This window comes from Eutrema salsugineum, unplaced genomic scaffold (assembly GCF_000478725.1).
Source record: "Eutrema salsugineum unplaced genomic scaffold, Eutsalg1_0 scaffold_1, whole genome shotgun sequence".
Classification (NCBI taxonomy): Eukaryota; Viridiplantae; Streptophyta; class Magnoliopsida; order Brassicales; family Brassicaceae; genus Eutrema; species Eutrema salsugineum.
In genome coordinates this window covers 11,405,525-11,417,704 of record NW_006256909.1, presented here as the reverse complement: position 1 = coordinate 11,417,704, position 12,180 = coordinate 11,405,525, and positions in this window count along the sequence as shown.

Sequence of the window (12,180 nt, the reverse complement as noted above, 5' to 3'; positions counted from 1 at the left end):
ACTCAAAATTTTAAGGAAGGAGAGTGGAATTGTGTTTCCTTATTTCAAATCGTCCATGCGTCTGGCTCATTCAGGAATACTATCAACAACCATTTCATCATCATGCATGAACACACCGTTGTAACCAAAATCTCGGCCCGCAACCCTAAGCATATGATGGATTTCATCCCCTTCGAAAATATCATCAACCAGAAGATATACTCTCTGTACTCTGTCGGTTTGTATTCTGAACCATCATGATTTGTTAGAGTATAATGTTATCCCATGTACTTTATGTAATAGAACGTATTATTGCAGACTTGATAGGTGTTATTATCTTTGTTGGTGACTTGAAGAGTTTAGAAGATGATCCTGATGCTTTGGTACATGGACCATGGAGCAATTTGGAAATTGAAATAAGGGACGTGAAGTAAGTAGTTAAGTTATTAGCAATATGACCTAAGGAATATCAGTCACTGATGATATGTATATTATATTTTCAAACAGCTTTACGGAACTTACAGTTGAGCTGACTGGAAAAACAGCAGTGGAGTTTTGGAGAAAGTGGGAAGAAATTGGAACATATGAAACGGTGTTGACTCTTAGTATGTTTTGCGTTTTCTATGATTCTCAAGGTTAGTCATATTTACTTTGCTGAATTAACATCAATGATACCTAATGTTTTAATGATCCTCATATGAAAAAATGATTAATATATAGGATTATATTTTGTTATAGGCGGCTTCTTCATCAGAAATGCTGGTGACCAGTCTGAAGTACTTTTTAATCCACATATTAAAGAAGTTTTCCGATTTTCTAGATTAGTATAACACTATTCTCAGTATACCTCTATTCATTTTACATTGTATTTGTGGTTTAGTTAATTGTATTGGTTCAATTTTTCAGGTTACAATTTACTGATATCCATAGAGATCCAAGCTGGCCGTGAAATCCTACATCAACTCCGATTTTATTTCATCTTAAACTCTACTATATCTGTTTCAATTCTCATATATTTGGGGATAATGTTGAACCTTTTACTTTTTTTTTGCTGAATCTTCAGAGGTTTGGTCGGTTTATGGTTTTTATCTTATTTTTGTGAACATTACTTATAATTATGCTTTTTAAACTTCTCCTAATATTTATTAACATACGCTGACTATTTGCTATTAATGGTGTTATATCAATTTCTAAAATTTGTGTAAACATGTACTTTTAATTTAGGTTCTTAATTTTTGGTTTAGAAAGATAATAATAGTATAAATTATAATGAGTGTTAAAGGAAGATTACTATATCTTATATCAAACCTATTGTTACCATGAACAGAAATGCAATTATAGAAGTTGATATATTGTATATATTATGCCCATTGTAATCACCAGGTAAACACCAGGCAACACCAAAAAGCGGCAGACGTTTTATTTAGTATTTATGGCTGGAAATCTTTGAAACCCTAAATTATTGCCCTCTTGATATGTTTCCAATATATATACAAACACTAACAACTTATTTAGTTTTCACATTTTATCGGAAAATGGAACCATTTGATTACATTGAAGACTTGAAGAACAGCTCAACTGAATGGTGCATCCGTGTGAAACTCGTGAGAAAGTGGTTTGAATATATACCACATCAGGGCGTAACATTAGAATTGGTTCTTGCTGATGCGAAGGTAAAATTTATCTTTTATGGTATCACTAATAAACTACATTAATTCACATATATTCTGACGTCTACCAAAATATTCAAATTCTTTCATTTGTAAAGGACCATACAATACATGCTCGGGTTAGACGACAATATCATGATTTATTTGAACCTCTGCTAACCGAAGGTTCATGGTTTGATATTGAAGATTTTGTTGTCAAGAGGTTATGCAGAAATGAAAGCAGAGATTCAAAATGTTTTTTTAATCCAATTTATAATATCCACATCCGTCAAGAAAATTCCATCTGTTGAAGGTTTGTTATTTGTATTATTTATATCGATTATAAAGAAATACATATTTGGTATTAAATTTTATTATACATTTTTTTGCAGTTACCAGAACAGCAATTAATGGATTACGATGCTCATACGAATAATTCATGTTATTATACATAATAATTTCGTGTTTTAAATTTATTTGCATCTTTGATTTTTCCTTTCTAAACCAACAATAAATTTCTTTATTAATGTCATTTCTCGATTCTCAGTTAATTGACTTAATGATTACAAGAACTACGACATGTTCTTTATACCGAATTATCACAATTTCTCAAACAAGATACATCGTCACAATTATGGGTTCTTTCGGTAGTATATGCGATCTTCATTTTTTCTTTCTGTATAAAACAGAAATAGGATATATACAACACTGAGCATAAAATTTAGGCCCATCATACCACACACTATAAACTATCAATATTGTACAATTCAACCCAATACAATTAACACTATATCCAATAACATTAAAATTTTATAAAACGTTCAAGCCCGCAAATGCATGCTGAATCTTTATTTCAATAACTTATTTTTATTTTGTTGTTTTTAATCGTCTTCATTTTTTACAATACTTTTTATGTTGAATATATGAAATACTAAGGTAAATCATCTACTAAATACTACATTTGCAACCGTTACATATTACATAATTAATACAACAGTCAACCAATTAATATTTCATTAAATATACTGTAACTTATAATTTATAATTTAGTGAATAAACTATTATCATTGTAAGTGTAAAGTATTGTTGATGCGGATTAATCGTAACTTAGTTGTTAATATGATAAATTATATCTCAAATTTTGGAGCTCTGATAAAATTGAACAACTTTTTAAATTTCAAATTTAACTAAAGTACATCTTATATTTATCTGCGATTTTTGGTTATTTTAGATAATTGCTGCGATGAGAAATAATAAATCTAACAATCCTACAAATTTGGAAAATCTTTATAGTTGAAATTAAAAAATCCCAATTAAAAGGTTTGTATTTTTTACACAATTTTCGATCTCATTCGAGGTAAATAACAAATATCTACATAATTAGACTTTTTTCTAAAAATTCCAGTGAATAATACAAAATCAACAATAGCAAAAACTTATGGAAAACGATATACATTTCTCATTACCTACTGAGCAAAATTACTTGTATCTCACTCTACAAGAAGTATACTATCAATACTCTATCCAGAATTTGGTATAAAGTACTAACAGTATACTTCCTGTCGAAAGTGAGCATTCATAAGTAATATAATTACAATAACTCTATGTCGACACAATGAATAAAACAACTTATTCTGATGTGATTCTCCACATATGCACAAGAAATATTATATTGGAAAACGTGTATTTTTCTTTCATGTAAACATATTTTTTGTACGTCTGTCTGAGGATCACATCAGAAGAATAATTGTAGTATGGCTTGTGTTTGAGTGAGTAATTATTTGCTTGGTTAATTGATCAAAATTCTCTTATGGTGTGTATTTATAGAATTCTTAGAGAGTGACTCCTTATTTTTATTTCCTGTGTTTCATATTCCCCAAAAGTTGTTTATAATTAAAACATATTAAATAACATTTGACTGATTTATCACAATTTCCAAATGAAATCATGAATCTCTTGCAATGCTATATTTTTAATCTACTCGGTCAATAGATTCAAACCTAAAACAATAACAACACACAAATATATAGTTAAGCATGATGACCAAGTTGGCAATTGTATCTTGTATAGCAAGTTTCATGTATTCAATAATTACAACTGTTGAATACCTTCATATCCGCTTTTAAGACGATGTCTGTAAAGTATATCATCCGTCAAATGCTCCCAAGTTGCTTCCCAAACTACGCCAAGTTGTGTTAAACAATCACCTAGAACATTATACTGAAAAAATCCTGAGATACCATCCTGAAGCCCAGATGCTAGCTTCTTTGATGCCTTCAATATATTCTTTGTCATCATCCAACAATCCTAACGCATCACACGCTTCTTTGAAATTTTTAAAGACAACGCCGTCAACTGTTTTAATATCATCATAACATGTTGGACCTTTGACTATATTAATTAACATTCTGAGATAATACGTCTCGTCGCCGTTTGGATGGATATGAGCAATCCTTCCAATATAGCAAAGCTTCGTTTTCAAGGTTTCCACTCTTTATCTTTTAGATGCCAAACAAATTGTGTTGGTAGCTCTGCATAAGTTAGCTTACACTCATCTGGATATTTTTTACATGCTTCAAACCAACCTAGAAACATTGAAACACTAACACCAACCCGTTTCAGAATAGATTCAAGAGGTTCATCTTCATCATGGACATAAACTTCACGGTTCGGGAGATGGAAGCAAAGTTTTTCCACCGAAACACTCCTATAATGAATTGGAAAACCTAAAATTCTCCATGTTGCTTCGCAAGCAGAGACGTATCTACATTTTAGGGAGAAAAAAGTTTAAAATGTCTCAAAAATATTATAATCATATAGGACATATAATATATAAAATTATTTCAAATATACCTGCAGTTATAATAATTCTTAAATTCATCCACAACTCCATCCTCATCTTTGTCTAAAGCCGTAGAGACATAGTCAGGACCCTTATGAATATATTTCACAGCTCGCATTTGAGTGCACCACTCAACATTTATATGTGCACGATAACGTAGCATAAGATCCCTGTTGTATGGCACAACATATCCATTGTCAAGATTTATACCATTTTTGGTGAAAAACCTATTATCCCTGCGCCGTCGGTATGATGGAAAGCCGTAGGGATCCATCAAAGTTTCATCATTGAAAGGTCTTGGAAAACTCTTTGAACACTTCCCACTCACCATGCAAACATTGTCAGGTTTAGCGGCTCCACATGGTCCATGCATCATATTTTCCCCAACAATATTATAAAGGTCTAAATCTGTTGTCTTGTCAGGAATCTCAGCGCTGATGTACTTGTCAATATCATCGGTAGTTCGTAATTTATTCTTATCTTTCAAGAATAACAAAATATGAGCGTGTGGCAAACCCCTATTCTGGAACTCTATCGTGTACATAGCTGAAAGACATTATAGTAAAGTTAAAACATGGTAATACTGTTTGAAGACATTAAATAACATAATTTCACCAATGGATTACTATAACAATAAAACATGCTGGCAGCTGTTGGACCAAATATAGCGCATTTTTTCTTCGTTAGATCAGTCATCAGATTATCCAGCTTCATCTTGAAAACACGGCACATAATGTCTGGCCTATCCTCTGTTATTAGATTATATTTCTGTAGATACCGTGTAATATCGGGCCATTTTGGATTGCACGTAAATGTTATGAACAAATCCGGAAAACCAAAAATATTTGCATATGGCCATAGCGTCTAGGAAGTGCTGATTCATATACCGTGGTCCATTGATAAAACTCGCCGGCATATAAATTCTTGGATCTTCTGAACTAAGATTTTCTGCACCCGCTTCAAATGCGTTCTTTATAGTTGTATAGTTGTTACAACGAATCTTTTTCTGGTTGAGCCACAGATAACGTAGTCTACTGGATTCTATCATGGTATACGCATCCACAAGAAACTGTTGAAAAATTCTACCTGATCGATTGATTGTAGGAGCCTCACCACGTCTCTCACAAATTCGGAATGCAAAAAACTCTCGCATTGTTACTGATTTATGTTTCCTAGCCTTGGATTCGTCATACGCAATTGGAATCTTTAGGTGGAAACCATCCTCTCCATATAAGAACAATAACAGATATTGGAAAGGAAGGTATGCAGGATGTAATTCACTAATTCTTTGAAATCCTCCGTCAGTACTGGACTCAATAATGATGTCTCTAGTTTCCATATTAAAAACAAAGTCACCTGGTATCAAAGCTGCAACTTCCTCCGAAGTAGGAATATTATGAGTTCTTCCATCAGCAGATCTTCCTTCTATCAACCTCAATTTTAATGTCACCCCTCCATCAGCCTAATATCTATCTCTAGCTTGTCTAAATACCCTGACGTATGGATTGACTTTGTCAAGCATCTTCTTCAATATTTCCAAGACAGTATACTTGAAATTATCTGTCTCCGCGCCCATAGTCCTAAGAATATTACAAATATATGTAAAAAAAAAGTGTATGCACTTATTATGTCTTTAATTAGATAATAAAAAAGTATTGGGAAATGAATATAAGACGTACCCATAAGCAGCTGTTCTATTGTATAGCTCATTAAGAGTGTCATGGATGTAAAGTTGCAAAAATTTGGGCATCTCGCCGACGTCTGGCACCATATCACCAATTTGATGATAATTCTCCCCATTCATTTTGAAGACATACGGACCACGACCATTGTTAATGGTAATCTATTATTCCGCCTAATGACGTGAAAGAAAACATCATATTGTATGCTCTAATAAACTCACAAAAATGTTTACTCAATGTATCCCCTTTGCATAACAATTCTATTAACTCCATCGAAGGATTTCTAAGTTTAGGAAGGACAATTTTCCCCTGCTTACAGTAAAGCGTGAATATGGGTATCAATTGTCTTCTGGATTTACAAATCCGCTCTCCATACCAAAAATAAGCTCCACAGTGTCCACATTCGAATGAGGGATCTCCATCATCATAATATTCTACCAACAAATAATTCACATTATAGTGTTATATATGAAAATAAGTTAATAAGAAAATATACATTATTGGTACTTACTATTTGGTTTATCTCCAAATTGAAATCTTGAGGTTGATCCAACGTTATCAACTTCCATTCCAATTCCTGAAGTTTCGCCTTCGTCATAATTAGGATTAATATTTTCATCATAGTCATCATTTTCATCATCGCTGTGAGCCTCATATCTATTTTGATAAGCTATAAGATAGAAACAATAACGGTCAGTTTTATGTAGTGGATATGTTCAAGAATTTCTAAAAAGTACACAACATCATACTAATACCTTGAGGATGCTCTTAAATAACATTCGATCTAAAGTTATGTGGTCGTAATCTGGAATTATTAGGCTCATTTCCATACGTTTGTAAACCCTTATTTTTTTGAGTTGTTGTTTGAGGTCTTGTTCGGCTTCTTGTAACTGTTAATGAAAAAGATAAGAAAAGTATAATATTAGCTAACTTGTGCTGAAAGCTTTTGTAATGTACATAGAGTTGATAATAAACCTTGAGAATTTGTGACGTCAGACAAAGGATTTCTAGAATCATCTAAGTTATCTAAAACAACAGAAATTATGAACACACGCTTAGAAATTGATATTCATATGAGATCACACATACAAATTAACAAAAAACCATTACGACATCTACCTGATTGGTTTGTTATATCGAATAATGTATCGGTATTTTGTTGATTTGTGTGGGTGATCGTAGATGAGTTATCAGCAGATGATGAGTCTTGAAATTGCCTTCGTCTACCGCCTGAACAATATATACGGTAAATCATGGTTTTAATATGTTCAAAATAATTTTAGAAATGAGTAAATATTGGTTATATATGTAGAAAACTACTCAGCTTGATAACACATTACACTTTTGTAAGGGTGGTGAGGTTTGAGAAATCTTAGGTCGGCCACCTACAGAACAAGATACGTAATAAGTATATTTATTTTCCAAAAAATGATTAAGTATTAAACATTAGAGGTTTTGTTAATATGTATACAAAAAGTTTAGTACCAGGCATAGTACTTACGTTTTCGGAGGGGTGGGAAATCATTTTCATGTTGAACGCATTGACTTTTTCCATTGTCACTTTGCGTTTCATTAGGAAATTGTCCAATACTTGAACACCTACGTCTCCCACCTGATTGGACATGCAATAGTTAAGATCTAACGATCATATAAACAGCCATATGATTAAATGTTAACTAACGTTTCAAGAGTGGAGGTTAGTTCTCCTTATTAGATGAATTATGTCCAGAAGCCATTTTTAAACTTCACCTGCGTATGACTATTTGAATTTTGAAAACAGTCACCTAGAAATCTATGTAATTATTTTTCAATAAAAAAGATCTTGTTTACATTAATTGGTTTCCTAAGATTATGTATTGTTAATTCAAATTACGGTTGTGTAAAATTATTTAATATTTCAAAACGAATCTACCTTCCTTTTATGGAGAAAAATAAAATATTCTGTGAATTTAGGAATAAATGTATATTTCTAGAAAAAGTCATTAAATCAAAATATTTATTGTTATCCCCATTTTACTACCTTGGTATAATAAATACTTATTTGCTAATAATATGAGATATCTCATACAGACGTACATATCTTAATAAAATACATATATTTCCTTATTCAAATATATTAATGAATATGACTGAGCCAGATTAAATTTCCATTTGACATACTTTTCTCCAATAGTTACGAAACTTATAAATTTACATTTAATATTAATAGCTCTGCGTTTCGCTGTACATGATTTGTTGATTCAAAATCTACATTACATTGTTAGGTTCGTATTGGCAATAAAAGGGGATTATCAAGAAAAGTTGCAACTTTGAGCATCATGTAGAAGATAACATATGAGGATAATTATTTGAAGCAGAAATACAAATATTCATGAACATCATGTAGAAGATAATAAGATATTTCTAAACCAAACTACAGGCAGAGACATGTTGTTCGATCTTTCAGAAATTTTAAGTTCTAATGGAATTACTTCCTAGGACGCTTGTTATTCATGCATTTCTCGGAGGCGTCTTCACAAATGCCGTGACTATTCAGCTGATTGTTTGCATGGTGTGACGATCCAAAGGAAGTATTACAAATGTTCTGAAAACATCAAAGATTAATTGAAAAACAATTTTAAATTTAGCACAACTTCAAAATTGTTGTTAACGAAGCCGTACAATTACGGAGGACATATTACCTCTGATCTAGAATCCCACTCGGTAATGGTTAAATCCGAATAACTCTGATCAGCGTGAACAACTACTTGGTTGTTTTTAGGCAACCTATAATTAAAAAAAATATATGGTTAATACAATATTGTTTCACGATTTGATAAGTGTATATATTACCGAAAACATACTTATCTTTGAAGTCTTTGACGTTCTTGTTGTCAGTATCAAACATAATTTTTGTGGAGTTGAAAGAGTTTGATATTGAAATAACACCTAAAAACAATCAAATTAAAAGATTTCGCATAACTTGTTAAGAGTTACTGACAACTTTGTGGACTATAAGATATTGAGAACTCACGTTTGAACTCTTGAATACGGACAAAGCGCATCAGACAGACAACGACAGACTCCATATGCTGTTTAATGTACTCAACGGTCATCAATGCATATTCTCCCCATAGTGTACACTTAAGGTGAACATCGCTTGAGCATTAAGAAAATCAGTGACGCATGTTAAAAAAATTTTTAAAATATAAGAAAAATATTAAAACTTACTTGGTATCACGTAGTGTAATCCACAATTTGCCGGTTCTTTTGCCTTTAATTTGAACAAATTCAATACTCCCCACCGTGACAATTTGTCCAATAACATCTTCAATAACAACATCAAGAAATTAATAATAAAGTAAAACATGAACGTTTAACAGAATTAACCAATAAAAAAACATATCGAAAAGAAGATTTATGTCCACCTTGCCGTCCTTGATACGCTTGAAATCAGTCAAATATTTTTCAGGCACTATTGCTGACAAATCATAAATCTCATACGCATGCAACGATTGTCCGGCAGAAATAAATCTTCAATGGCAAAAAAGTAGTCCTAAAAACACCGTGGTACTTTCTTAATAAAAAGCAAGTAAAAGAAATAGTTTTCCCTTCAATAAGAAGGCCCTTGTGTTTTTCGAACATTTCTTCATCGCTGACAGCGTGAATCCTTGATCCATGTTATGTCGAAGTTTTTATCACTATGTAGTTCAAATATAAAATCAAGATGACATAAAAATTCAAGAGTTAATAAATGACATACCTCCTCATCAATTAAAATCATTTCGACTCTAAAACGTGAATGTTTGTTAATCACTTTCCAAATGTAACATATCTTAGCCCTAACTTGCTGAATGGTAGTAGGATCTAATTTAGCAAAAGGAACAGTAGGAGCTCCATATAGGCGTACTATAGACATTTTGAGAAGAGGATAGTATTGTTTCGGCCTTTTGGTATGATGCTATATATATGGAAAACAATTGAGCTGAAGAAACCCTAAACTATTAAATTCAAATTAGAGAATATTCGTATTGTAGTTAGAAGAAGTACCTATATTTCGGGGAATGTTTTTAAATTCAAATATTCAAATGAAATGAATTGCCATAGATGAGCGGTAATTTATCCACAAAATCTTACTGAATCAATTGAATTTAATATCGAAATATTCTATATAAGCGATAAATAGTTTTTTAAAACCACAATATCAAAAATTTTATAAATGGGCTTGTATGACGTATAGGGCCAAATGGTGTTTTTAAAATACAGATAATTGGGCCGGATCGGGTATAAAGATCCACGTGTTTATCCGTTTATGATTTTTTTTTTGTTTTTTTTATTAAATCAGAAAACTTGGACAGAAATTATACATCAGCATCAACATCCAATGAAATTGCACAGAGCTAGCTCTTTTGCCATGTCACATTTGACGTGGAATAAATGTCATCATTGACGTTGGCAAGGAAGCTTTTCTAAGCCAATCAAATTATAACAAATCAATTTTTTTCATTAAACTATATTCTCATTTAATATATAGGATTATAAAAAGTATTGTATTTCAATATATATAAAAAAAAACATGAAATATACATATGAATATATGATACAATATAAATTTTAGAATTTGAAATTTGGTTTTTTGTTCAAAGCTTGGAGAAGGCCTCAAGAAGAAGAAAAAAAAGAAATTTTTTTTAGTTCATGTTTAATTTTGTCGAAGAAAATTTCATTTCATATTTGTTATGCATATATCTCTCAACTTATAAGTTTTTTATGCATATATCTCTCAACTTATAAGTATAACAAATATGAAATAAATAAAAAATTTCACCTGGTTAATTTTGTCGAATAAAATAAGAAAATTTCATTTCATATTTGTTATTTTATGAAAATTTTAGAGTAGACGTTGGTCCTTTTGGATTTCATCTCCGACTGTGTTCGGATTTTTTCTAGTTAGTTTAGTTTAGTTTGTATCAATCCTTTTGCAGCTCTTTCATCTTCTTCCATCGGAGGAGATAAACGCCATGTGTTGCTCGGAGACTCTGCTTTCGCCGATCTGCTCGATTCTTAGTATCAGGAGAGTAAATTCCTTCATACCCCCTATTAGGGCCGTAAAATCGGCTTTGGATGAAGGTTTCTTCGCATGCAAAAGAATCGTATTTATGAAGATCGTTGATGGGTTTAGAACAGAACAGGAGAGCAAAGTTCTGCGACTGCTCTAATCTCTAGCCTTGCCGTGACTTCTCGTACTTCAAAAATCGGATAGCTTGCGAGTCTTTGTTCTAAACACTTGGTAATTTACGCAGAAGGATGAGGTGGTGTGATCGTGAATCAAGCGCTGTCTTTGCTGGATGTTGTTGCCGGCGGATAATGAATTTCCCAGATTCCGGTGAAGCTTGCTGTGCTTGAGTCGGATGTATTTCCAACCCAACTTGTTTGCAAACACGTGTTTATACACGTGTCTCTTTATTGCCTTGCTTATAACACGTAGTTATCTTTATGGGCTTAAGTTTGTATCTCTTGGGTTTAACTCCACTCCTTGTAATTGCTCTTTTGGGCTTATAATGCAAAAGTCGACCAAAAAATAAAAGACGTTGATCCGGTAACTCCTTAGCCCGCGTCCATTTGGCCCAGATAGTGACATATATAACTTTTTAGACCGCAATGGGCCAACCATTAAAACCGTGGTCCGTGTAACTATATCAAAGCCCGTACAAACCTTATTGGTCCTGGTCTGTAGATTTCTGGCTCGTTTGATGACAAAGATGGCTTGCCACTTGTCTCTATGATGCTCTCCGGCAACTTTTAAAATTATTCAAATCGTTCATCATAATTTCTTTTCTTAGTATATAAAACAATAAACATTGGATCGGAGCTTATTTGTATTTGGTGATTTGTATCACGGTGGATTGTTAAACCCATGCATTTGAAAAGTAGTGCTTGAAGCGATGTCTATAAACTTAAGGAGTAAACTACCTAAAAAGTATGATTGCAGTCCGTTGTAGTGATAGATATAACTGGATAGACCGGCTCTATTACTTGTAACAACTCTATG